This window comes from Malaya genurostris, chromosome 2 (assembly GCF_030247185.1).
Source record: "Malaya genurostris strain Urasoe2022 chromosome 2, Malgen_1.1, whole genome shotgun sequence".
Classification (NCBI taxonomy): Eukaryota; Metazoa; Arthropoda; class Insecta; order Diptera; family Culicidae; genus Malaya; species Malaya genurostris.
In genome coordinates, this window is record NC_080571.1 from 187,567,053 (window position 1) to 187,580,491 (window position 13,439).

The 13,439-nt window shown below is 37.6% G+C and overlaps 1 protein-coding gene across 4 annotated transcripts in view; it reads right to left on the minus strand.

The window, feature by feature from the left end:
* Window positions 1–13,439, minus strand: part of LOC131432736 (uncharacterized) — a 127,922-nt gene that overhangs the window by 40,296 nt on the left and 74,187 nt on the right. The gene's annotated exons all lie outside the window — the stretch shown is intronic.

Below are 13,439 nucleotides of genomic sequence, written 5' to 3' on the forward strand. Positions count from 1 at the left end.
CTAAAGAAAATTAATTGTTCGCCGGTGCATTGGAATAGCAAATATGCTCCAGCGATGAAATAAATTCCATGGATGATTTTAGCATCGATTTCCAAGCTTTCAATAACTTTAGTATTGAAAGAAGGTAAAATTCAATGTTTAATTTGCCGTAGGACAAAAAAGGCAACTCCACCTCCCATTCCAGTAAACCTGTCAAATCGATGAACCACATAATGTGGATTACTTTTCAATTTGACATTTGGTTTAAGAAAAGTTTCTGTCACAATGGCCATATGAATTTTGTGAACTTTGAGAAAATTATAAAATCCATTTTCACTCGATTTTAAAGAACGAGTATTCCAATTTAAAATATGCAAATAATTATTTATCATCACTGTTAAATTTTAAATTCATTATAATATTATTTGCAAATTGCCATCCGATTTGAAATGCCTCAAAAAGTGATGAAGTCGAATTCATTCGGATGATCATTTGAAAAAGTTGATCTTGTAGGTTAGATCATTTTATTTTCCGTTATTTTGCCAAAATCGACTTCGTTTAAGGAAGCGAATGGTATTGAAGGAATCTTGGTAGGTAGAAGTCTACCTTTTACACTAGTGTAACTGCGATATGATTTGGTCGATCTACCTATTAATAAATTGTTTTCGTTAGAAGATGAACTGAAAGGCGTTCCTGTGTTTTGATTATTAACATTAGAAGAATTAGGAGGTAGTTGTCTACCTGTCACCAAAGCGTAACTGTCATTAGAAGAAGATAACGACGAGGTCGTCTTACCTGTCAATAAATTGTTTTCGTTAGAAAATAAATTGGAAGGCGAACCTGTTTTGCCTTTCTCTATAGAAAGGTATTAGAATTGCTGAGAAAAACGACTTCCGAACGGAGCCTCGGAGACCCATAGTGTTCTATACCATTCGACTCAGTTCGACGAGATCGGAAAATGTCTGTGTGTATGTGGGGGTAAGTTAACCGAATGGAATTCAATGCAACCCAAATGTATGTACAATTCTGAATCTGTCTTGCAAGCGGTTTTGAACGCAGTCGATAATAACCCGATCAGCAACACCGGACGACTTCAACATCAACGACACTTGGTCACGAGTAGCTTGGTCAGCAGTTAGATTCTAGAAGTTAGGTTCGATTATGTGAAATAAAACGAACAGCAGTCATTAAGTTCTGAGGTTTTGTAGAGGCGACACGCGTTATCTTTTTTTAAATAGTCCGAAAACAAGTAACCAACTTTAACTGGCGCAGTCGTCCCGGATGTGTTAAGTGCTTTTTAGAGAAAAAAACAAGTGTTTTACCGTGAGTTAGACCATCCACGACGGTTTATCGTGGGCTTGATAATTCCAGGTAAGCAAACTCAAACTTAATCCAGAAACGGAAGATAAGTACCTACTGGATACAAAAGAGGACTTATCCTTCCAATTTACCAATTAACCCTTACTAATTCAGAGACACAATCCCCTACTCTGGTAAGCGGAGGTCTTAATATCACATAAGATAAGAAAAAGCTAACATAATACAAATCAGTTAATCGATGGAAAAATAAAACGACAGAAAATAGTGATTAACTAGTTAAATTTAAAAAAATGGAACATTTTCAATCCCAATTTCAATTTTCAGGAAACTTCTCACCAACATCAAAGGACTCGAAAACTTTCAGCACAATGACGATTACCTTACACTCAAAACTTAGCAGTCTAGTACAAATCAAAATTCAAATACTGATTAACGAAAATAATGAGTAACAGCAAATCAATATACAACTACAGAATAGGATCAATAAAATAATTCTCGAATTAGACATCCAACTCAATTAATCAAAAATAAATATTATCGTAGCACGTTACGAAAATGAAGTTAAGAAAAACTTTATACTTATCCAGGAAACCTTTAGAATTAATTTCAATCTTGATCAACTTCAAACTCATCAAGAAAACATAGCCGAAGCCGTCAAATTTGCCAAGCTAAAAATCATCTCTAAACATATCCTCTCTACAAAAGAAATTGAATTCGCCTTTATGAAATTAGAAGAAAGGGGAATATTCTTATCTAACAAAGAGAAAACTTACGCCAAATACTAACCAACAACATTTGTTCACCGGACAACCTACTAGATGTCACAAGAGATACCTGCTTTTCAAAAGTACTTCAAGGCTTCTCCGCTAAATGTACATTCACCGACGTTACTAAACCAACCGAAATAAAATCAATCTCAAGAAACCACATCATCTTAAAAAACAGCAACAAACCTCCAGACAACATGTGGGTTATCAACCCGAAAACTAACTGGAACATTCCTGATTGAGTATCATAACTGTTCCGTTGCATCAATGGATCGAAATTCGAAAATACCGAATTAACCATAAACGAATCACCAATTGTATTGCCTCTGGGTGGGCTAACCATAAAAGAGACTCACTTCGAGCCCATCATTAAACTCGAAGAACTACACATCAAAAATAGACACTTTCTAGAGGATTTTACTTCTAAGCAAGAAGCACAAACATACACTTCATTAACCTTGTCCAGCGTTTGCATCATATTCGGAGTAATAGTTATCCTAACTATGAAGAAGAAATCTCTCCAGAAAATAATGGTTTTCTAACCAAAAACTTAAAATCCCGAAGCATTAACCATTGACCATAAGGAACAAGTAAAAACTCAAACATCAGCAACTCTAGTTCAACAAAGTACCATAAAGGAACCACCTAGCAACAAACCGGGATGGTTTGATATCTTAAGGAGGGACGAGTTAACCGAACGGAATTCAATGCAACCCAAATGTATGTACAATTCGGAATCTGCCTTGCAAGCGGTTTTGAACGCAGTCGATAATAAGCCAATCAGCAACACCGGACGACTTCAATATCAACGACACCCGGTCACTAGTAGCTTGGTCAGCATCTTTTTTTAAAAAGTCCGGAAACATGTAACAGCTTGCCCTTTTCGAATTTTCTCAGAGATGTCTAAACCGATTCTAACAAACTTATGCTCGTTTGAAAGCTACTGTCGGATCATTGAACAAGTTCGAAGATCAAATGGTTGTGACTTTTGGTTCCGGAGATATGATGGTATAAATGACGTAATCGACAAAACGTGTTGTTTTTTACCGTGCAAGTTTCTCAGAGATGGCTGAACCGATTTCAACAAACTCAGGCATATTTAAAAGTTATTATTAGGCCATTGATCAAGTTCAAAGATCAAATGGCTGTGACTTTTGATTCCGGAGATATGATTGTATAAGTGAAGTAACTGACCAAACGCGTTGTTTTCTTACCGCGTAAATTTCTCGGAGATGGCTTAACCGATTTTAACACGCTTAGACTCGTTTGAAGGCTACTATTGGCCATTTATCAAGTTCGAATATCAAATGGCTGTGACTTTTTGTTCTGGAGATATAATGGTATCAGTGACGTAACCGACAAAACACGTTGTTTCTATCGCTTTAATGTATATAAGGGTGCCAATATTTTGGGATCACCTCTAATTTAGTTAAACGCTAATGTTCAAAAGTTTAAGTACCTCGAAAAAAGTCCCCATGCAAAATTTGACCCAAATCGGACATAGGTCAGGGGTGCTATCCAGCGATTAAGGTTTGAAAATTTTCAATCTTGAAAAATTACCATAAGGGTGAGTACATGAGATTTCCGAAATAAAAATGTTTTTTTTTATGCTAAACGTCTTGAAATTGCATGAAACGTCGAGATTTAGTGTAATCTCAAAAAAAAAATTTTTTGACTTTCTCGACTTTCTGGGACTTAGAAAAATTTTGAGAAGTCCCAGAAAGTCAATTTTCCGAAAAAATTTTTTTTTCAAGATGACTCTAGTTTATTCTTTAGAGCATTAATGACACGACCTTTGCAAAGAATGGCAGTATCATCAGCAAATTGTGACAGAACACCACCACCCGGAAGCGGTGGGATGTCTGATGTAAAAATGTTGTATAGGATGGGACCTAGGATACTTCCAGCTGGAATACACGGAACGACCGAAATTAGCTCTGCGCCTAATTCGTATTACTGTTTTTGAATTAGTTGATTTTAACAACAAAATTTCCAAAATAACTATAAAAATAGTTAAAATTGAGAATTTATTTGCTGAAAAAAACTCTTATTTTTAGAGAATGTGTTTAGTTGGCGAATATTCTGGACACAAACCAGCAATATTTCAATCCAACACGAAATTCTCATTGACAACTAATTTTGTTATTAAAATCAGAAAATTTGTTTCTATTTATCTATCACCATTAATACTGAAGGACAGCACAAAGAAAACAAAAAAGAAATTGGTTTTATTAACAAGTTTATTAGCCACAAAATTCATGAGAAGTGTCAAAACAAAACAATCCATTAAAAAGCTACAAGGGGCAGTCTTGTTAAAACTGCTTGCAAATTGTTTAGACGTTTTACGCATGTGTTACGATATATCCATATATTAATTTCTAAACCGGTATGTAAAAATGACGTAAACTGTTAGTGGAAAGTGTATTTATTCAGAATTTTTGCGCATTTGAAGCGATTGTGCGTAATAATGTTTTTACGCGGAACAGTGAATTGAGTTTCGAATGTTGCACACTTATTGTACATGTCAAATGATGTTTTTTGTATCTTTCAACCTTCCGGGCCACGCCGTTCGATGTACTACTTGTATTTGGTTTTTATTTTCCGAGTGCTCAAAGTTTTCAGTGAGAGAGTCGATTTCGCGAAGTCGAATGAAGAAAACAGCGATTTAGAAGAAAAATGTTCAAAAAGAAGTTTATGTTTAGCTTATGTCTTTTTCTCCAATACAACATCGTATTCATACCTGCCAATATAGAAAAGACAACCGCGACTGACATTTTTTTTCGGTAGTAGTGTGCCATCTAGTGGTTAGTAGCCATTATGGTGTTAGCGTTATTTGGGTGACAGAGCGCCATATAGCTGCAAATGGCAGAAATTAATTCAACCATTTATGTTGGTTGAAAACATCGTTTTATTTCTCTAATTCAACTAAAAAATTAGTTGAATGGATATGAAGTGTGCTTAAAGCTAAATGACAATTGGTGAATTCAACTAAAAATATAGCCATTTCAACAAATATTGTATTATTATCAAGGGATTTAAAATAAAAAATCGAAATTAGCAAAAGTAAGATTTTTTTAGTTGTCTCAAAAAATAACTAACTAAAATCAGAAAATCAACTAATTTTTTCGCCAAAATGCTGATACCGGTCTTTCCGTGTAGTTAATCTTTCCGAAAATGCATTATTCAGAGAAACCTGGAATGCTCTATCTGCAAGATAGTTTTTGATAATTTTAATAAGATACATCGGAAAATTATACCGATGCAGTTTAGACACCACGCCATCGTGCCACACATTATCTAATACTTTTGTCGTGAATACGACTTACTTAACTATGGGGTGCATTTTCAAAATTTACCCTCGGAGAGAGTGATAAGTTTTTGATCGTGAATATCTCTCGTTGTATCTAACGAATCAACATAATTTTTGCTACACGCCATCGGAAATATGATCACAATTTTATGATAAAATTATCAGTTGTGTGACATAATCTAAAATAATTCAAAATTAAACTTTTCTGAAATATTTGGTATAAACGAGTATCAAAGGGGATAATCCATAAGGCGCGTTCGCCTTGCTCGTATTTTTAAAGCTCATAGTTCAGTAATCTGTAGAAGGATTTATATAATCTAACTACCAATAGAATCAAAATTTTTCAACTTAAACGTGTATAGCCAAAACATTGAAGTTTTTCAATAGTACACGGAACGCCCGAAATTAGCTCTGCGCCTAATTCGTATTACTGTTTTTGAATTAGTTGATTTTAACAACAAAATTTCCAAAATAACTATAAAATTAGTTAAAATTTAGAATTTACTGTGCTGAAAAAAACTTTTATTTTTAGAGAATGTGTTTAGTTGGCGAATATTCTGGACACAAACCAGCAATATTTCAATCCAACACGAAGTTCTCATTGACAACTAATTTCGTTATTAAAATCAGAAACTTTGATTGTATTTATCTATCACCGTCATTACTGAAGGACAGCAGTGTCAAAGCAAAACAATCCATTCAAAAGCTAAAAAGAACAGTCTTGTTGAAACTGCTCGCAAATTGTTTAGATGTTTTTCGCATGTGTTACGATTTATCTCTATATAAATTCTAGTTTTTACGCGGAACAGTGAAGTGAATTTCGAATGTTTCACTCTAATTGTGATGAAGTTTTTTTGTATCTTCAAACCTTCCGAGCTGCGCCGTCCGGTGTACTATTTGTATTCGGTTTTTGTTTTCCGAGTGCTCAAAGTTTTCAGTGAGAATGAAGAAAACAGTGATTTAGAAGAAAAAAAATTCAAAAAGATGTTTACGTTTCGTTTATGTCTTTTTCTCCAACACAACATCGTATTTATACTTGCCAATATAGAAAAGACAACCGCGTCTGAATTTTTTTCGGCAGTAGTGTGCCATCTAGTGGCTAGTAGTCATTAAGGTGTTACCGTTTCGGTGACAGGGCGCCATATAGCTGCAGATTGCAGAAGCCAATTCAACCATTCATATTGGTTGAAAACAACATTATATTTCTTTAATTCAACTAAAAAATTAGTTGACTGGATATGAAGTGTGCCTTAGCTAAGAAATGACAGTACGTTTAATTTGTGAATTCAACTAAAAAAAATAGTCATTTCAACAAATATTTTATTATTATTATTAAGGGAATGAGAATAAAAAATCTAAATCAGCAAAAGTAAGATTTTTTTAGTTGTCTCAAAAAATAACTAACTAAAATCAGCAAATCAACTAAATTTTTCGCAAAAATGCTGATTTCGGTCGTTCCGTGTACACTTTTGAAAATCCTGTCACATTTGACCCATGTCAACACCAGCCAATCAGAACGCGTTCTGAGGAATAGAACAAAACTTCTGCTGCTGTACGACAAATCGTTCGAGGAAAATGTTCCGAACAGTGTTGAATATCGTAGTAAGTTGCACAATTTGGTCCTTCTGAAAGGCAGGAATGTCCCGTACAGTATCCTGATAGTTTCTTATATGAAATGCAAATCCAAAATAAAATAATCGACATTAAAATTCTGTATGCGGCTATTTTTATAGCCGTTAGAACCGCCCATTATTGATAAAGCTACAAACGAAATCACGCAAAAAGGAAGCTCTTAAAAAAAATTGGATCAGTTTGGATTCTATCGCCAATGCGAGCAGATGTATTTTGTGCCGTTTGCAAAGCTAGTTTCGCTTCCGACAAGAGCGATGACGTCACAGCTGCCAGTCATTTGCATGGATGAAAAAACAACGGTGGAGAGCATTACAGAAAATCAGCCGTTCTAATGGCTCAAAAGTTTTCGAAGGAACTATTAGGATTTGTTGTTCGCAACACGGAAAGACCGAAATCAGCATTTTGGCGAAAAAATTAGTTGATTTTCTTATTTTAGTTAGTTATTTTTTGAGACAACTACGCTATCAGCAACGGCTCTTTCATGTGGATTAACAATGTTTTGTCAATAGTACACTTTTGAAAAACCTGTCTCATTTGACCCATGTCAACACCAGCCAATCAGAACGCGTTCTGAGGAAGAGAACAAAATTTCTGCTGCTATACAACAAATCGTTCGAGAAAAATGTTCCGAACAGTGTTGAATATCGTAGTGAGTTCCTCAATTTGGTCTTTCTGAATGTTAGAAACGAATCCCTACAGCATATTGATATTTTCTTTCAATAAATTAGGGAAATCCGAAATGAAATAATCGACATTAAAATTCTGTATGCGGCTATTTTTATAGCCGTTAGGACCGTCCAGTAGTGAAAAAGCTACAAACGAAATCACGTAAAAAGAAAGCTCTTAACAAAAATTGGATCAGTTTGGATTCTATCGCAACTGAGAGCAGATGTATTTTGTGTCGTTTGCAAGGCTAGTTTCGCTTCCGACAAGAGCGATTACGTCACAGCTGCCAGTCATTTGCGTTGATAAAAAAATGGATCAAAAGTTTTCTAAACAACTATTAGGATTTGTTGTTCGCAAATCGAAGGTAAATATCCTCAGTTTAGTGCAAATCTAGAACAGCTTGGTTAGATTTGTGCACTTTGCGCTGTGTGAAGTTCACAGTAATCGAGATCAGGTGTAGCCTTCTTTGTTTTTGCGAAAAATGTTCCAGAGTTTAATGTAGTAGAGAATTACGCAATTTGACCCTTCTGAATGCTAGAAACGAATCCCTATAGCATATTGATAGTTTCGTTCAATAAAATAGGAATATTGTATCATTGATCATCCCAGCGAATTAATGTTCTCTTTATTGGAAGATTATAATCGATTGTAAACGCTACACCTACACCAACCATATCAGTATCGCACCCACGTACAACAGTTCAGCCTGCAATTAGATGACGGAAGTCAGCGGCATCCATCGGAATTCGAATTCAACTCATCACTCTCCATCACAAACGCTTTCATAAAAGGTTGTTTTCAGAGCCGATCTCGATCTCTCAACCAACGATCAAACCGCTCGTTCGCAGAAATGCTGAAAATCGCCACACCACCTGAACAGAACCCCTACACCTGCTTGTCTGCGGACGATTGCGACTCTGACGATCCTCAAGAAGGTACATCTTCAACTGTCCCTCGTAGTTTTCGGAAGAAGAGAAATATATCATCTCCTAAACTCCCTAGCAAGGGTTCGAAGATATCTCTTGAAGGCCCTCCAAAAGTAACAGCAGAAGGAAGTGTTGGTAAAAAAACGAAAAGACGAAGCCAAAAGCTCCTAGTTCCGGAGACTTGAAATCGAAGAAAGAATATCCAACATTTCCGGGGACACCCAAAACCCCGAAAGTCCCCAAAGAACCAGAAAACACATCAAGTGCTGGACTTGTGAAATTCACTGACATTGTGGATTTTATATTTTCCGTCTTCAACATTTCTGACCCCCTAAAAGGTATTTTGATGACTTTCCAACCAAAAGTTAAAATGTTTTTGATGCAGCTGTCTGCAAAATGGCTCCTCCTCTCAGAAATCGTTTCCTTCGATGGCTAATTTTTCGAACGAGGTCAAGGATTCGATCACTGTTTTACAGTGGAATTGTAGAAGTATCATCCCGAAAATAGATCCTTTTAAATACTTAGTAAATTATCTGAAATGTGACGCATTTGCATTGTGCGAAACTTGGTTAACTTCTGATGTATCACTAAACTTCCACGATTTTAACATTATTCGCGTAGATCGAGATAATCCCTACAGAGGAGTACTTTTGGGGATCAAAAAGTGATATTCCTTCTTTCGAATTAACCTCCCGTCGATATCAGGTATTGAATTTATCGCATGTCATGTCATAATTAAAGGCAAGGACCTTTGTATTGCTTCCATATATATTCCCCCTAGAGCCTCAGTTGGGTACCACTGGCTCAGCAGTATCATGCAACTTCTTCCCGCACCGACGGTAGTTTTAGGAGACTTTAACTCTCACGGTACGAGATGGGGGTGTCTTCATGATGATAATAGATCAGCTATTATCCATGATATTTGCGATAACTTCAATATGACAATCTTGAATACGGGAGAAATGACACGAATTCCCGCACCACCAGCAAGACCAAGTGCGCTGAACTTATCCCTTTGCTCGACATCGCTACGGTTGGATTGCACGTGGAAGGTAATCCCCGATCCCCACGCTAGCGATCATCTGCTTATCGCAATTTCAATCGCCAGCGGATTAAGACCATCGGAAACAATCAATGTTTTGTATGACCTCACACGAAATATTGATTGGAAATGCTACGCAATATCGATATCTGAGAAATTAGAAACAACAAGAACTTCCTCCGGCGGAAGAGTATACGTTTATGGCTGGCTTGATTCTAACATTCGTCCTCCCAACCCGTGGTGGGACAAAGAGTGCTCATCACTGAACGCGGAAAGATCTTTAGCATTCAAAAAGTTCAGAAAATATGGAACACCTGATAATTACAAAAATTACGCAGCGCTAGATAAGCAAATGAAGAATTTAGTTAAAGCAGAGAAACTAGGTTACTGGCGACGGTTTGTTGACGGATTAACGAAAGAAACATCGATGAGCACTCTTTGGAACACAGCCCGACGAATGCGCAATCAAAACACAACGAACGAAAGCGAGGAATATTCTAACCGCTGAATATTCGGTTTCGCTAAAAAAGTATGTCCTGATTCTGTTCCGGAACAGAAGATATCCTACGCCGCGACTTCGAATACAAACGAAACACCGTTTTCGATGGTAGAGTTCTCACTTGCGCTCTTGTCGTGTAACAATAAAGCCCCGGGGTTATACAGAATTAAATTCAACTTGTTGAAAAATCTTCCTGACTCTGCCAAAAGGCGCTTGCTGAATTTATTTAACAAGTTCCTCGAGGGTAATATTGTTCCACACGACTGGAGACAAGAGAGAGTTATCGCCATTCAAAAACCAAGGAAACCAGCTTCCTATCACAATTCGTATCGGCCGATTGCTATGCTTTCCTGTATCCGGAAGTTGTTTGAAAAAATGATTCTCTTCCGCCTAGACAGTTGGGTCGAGACTAATGGTTTACTTTCAGATACACAATTCGGCTTTCGCAGGGGTAAAGGAACGAACGATTGTCTTGCGTTGCTCTCAACAGAAATTCAAATGAAATTTGCTCGCAATAAGCAAATGGCATCAGTATTTCTAGATATCAAGGGGGCTTTTGATTCAGTTTCTATAAATATCCTATCTAAGAAGCTGCACCAGCATGGTCTTTCGCCGGTTTTGAACACCTTTTTATAAATATAATCTATTGCCCGAGAAACACATGTTTTTTGCACATGGTGATTTGTCGACAATACGATTCAGTTACATGGGTCTTCCTCAGGGCTCATGCTTAAACCCCCTTTTATACAACTTTTACGTAAACAACATTGATGAATGTATTAACACATATTGCACGCTAAGACAACTTGCCGACGACAGCGTTGTGTCCATTATAGGACCCAAAGCTGCCGATCTCCAAGAACCATTACAAGATACCCTCGACAACTTGTCGACATGGGCTCTTCAAATGGGTATCGAGTTCTCTACGGGAGAAACTGAGCTGGTCGTATTTTCAAGAAAGCGAGAACCAGCACAATTACAGCTTCAACTAGGGGGTGAAACCATAGCTCAGGTCTTCACATTTAAATATCTCGGGGTCTGGGTTGACTCCAAAGGCACCTGGGGATGTCACATTAGGTATCTGAAACAAAAATGCCAGCAGAGAATCAATTTTCTTCGCACAATAACCGGAACTTGGTGGGGTGCCCACCCAGGAGACCTGATCAGGCTGTACCAAACAACGATATTGTCCGTAACGGAATATGGATGCTTCTGCTTCCGATCCGCCGCGAACACCCATTTCATTAAACTGGAAAGAATTCAGTATCGTTGTTTGCGTATTGCCTTAGGTTGCATGCAGTCGTGTAACAATAAAGCCCCGGGGTTATACAGAATTAAATTCAACTTGTTGAAAAATCTTCCTGACTCTGCCAAAAGGCGCTTGCTGAATTTATTCAACAAGTTCCTCGAGGGTAATATTGTTCCACACGACTGGAGACAAGAGAGAGTTATCAGTTTCTATAAATATCCTATCTAAGAAGCTGCACCAGCACCTTTTTATATAATCTATTGTCCGAGAAACACATGTTTTTTGCACATGGTGATTTGTCAACAATACGATTCAGTTACATGGGTCGGATGGGGCTATGGGTAAATTTGCATAAAAAAAACTTCAGTGTATAAAGATGTGTTCAACATCAACACTTTCGCTTTCGCATTGCCGTTCGTAATTGAATGTGTTAGTGACGGTCCAAATCTGCCTTTCTACCGGTTTTCGGTGCCATCGTACTGACGGTGTCTCGTACGGTCAGAGTAGATTCTTTAACTTAAATGACGCTATTTCTCACATCACATTTCATTTTATACCTGCTACTGGCAGCGGTGTATGGACAACCCCTTTGTTAGAATTCCTTTCCTGTACGCAGAACGGGAAACAGTGAGACGATATAAAAGAGAGAGTTAGCAGAGCGGCAGCTAGTAATACTGAATTGGCTGTCTAGCTGTTCACAGAAGGGGAACTACGCCGAGCGTGTCGGTGCTGGTGCATCGGCGGCAGTGATGGAGTATTATAAAATTCGTTAAGATTATCTTTTGCACTAAAAAGTGCTTTTGAATGGGCCTTGCTGGACTTTTTGGCTGCCTTTCTACCTGTTTTGGGTGCCATTCTCACATCACATTTCATATTATTCCTGCTACTGGCAGCGGTGGAGTTGTCCCTTTGGTAGAATTCCTTTCCTGTACGCAGAACGGGAAACTGTGAGACGACAGGTCCTCGATGTTGCTCTCGTGTGTCTTGTTTCGGGAACAGTTGCTCAGCAAATAGTAGGAAAAATGAATCACTCAACTTTTATATGGATGCTCTTGTATAGATGCAGACATCTCGCGTTCTGATTGGCTGGTGCTGTCATGAGATAAATCAAACAGGTTTTTCAATAGTGTACTATTGACAAACTTCTATGTTGTTGCAATACACGTTCAAGTTGAAAATTTTCAAGCTTTCAAAATACGAGAAAGGCAAACGCGCCTTATGAATTATCCTCTTTGACACTCGTTTGTACCAAACATTTAAGAAAAGTTTAATTTTGAACTGTTTGAGATTATGTCACACAACTGAAAATTTTATTATAAAATTGTGATCATATTTCCGATGACATGTCGCAAGAATTATGTTGATTCATTAGATACACCTGGAGATATTCACGATCAAAAACTTACCACTCTCTCAGAGGGTAAATTTTGAAAAGGCGCCCCATAGTAAAGTAAGTCGTATTCACGACAAAAAACGGGAACACTTGCGAACTTTATCTTATCGGTCTTATTTAATATCGTTAGTCTGGGTCCCTTCGCATTGTTCCATTCCGGGAAATGAAATGGCAGACTCATTGGCTAAGGTGGGCGCATTAGAAGTTGATATTTATGAAAGACCAATCCGCTTCAATGAATTTTTCTGTATCTCTCGTCAGAAAACTCTCGAAAGTTGGCAAACTTCATAGAACAATGGCGAACTGGGACGATGGCTGCATTCCATTATCCCTAGAATATCGACGAAACCTTGGTTCAGGGGGATGAATGTGAGTCGTGACTTCATTCGTGTGATTTCTCGGCTCATGTCAAACCATTACACATTCAACGCGCATCTCTGGAGTATTGGAATCGTGGAGAGCGGTCTCTGCGCTTGTGGCGACGGTTATCAGGACATCGAGCATGTCGTATGGACGTGTACGCCAGGTCTTTATTAAAGGACTCCCTAAGGGCCCTAGGTAGACCACCTGAAATTCCGGTCCGAGATGTGTTGCCTAGTCGGGATATCTCTTATATACTTCTCATATACCAGTACCTATATCCTATACACATTAAT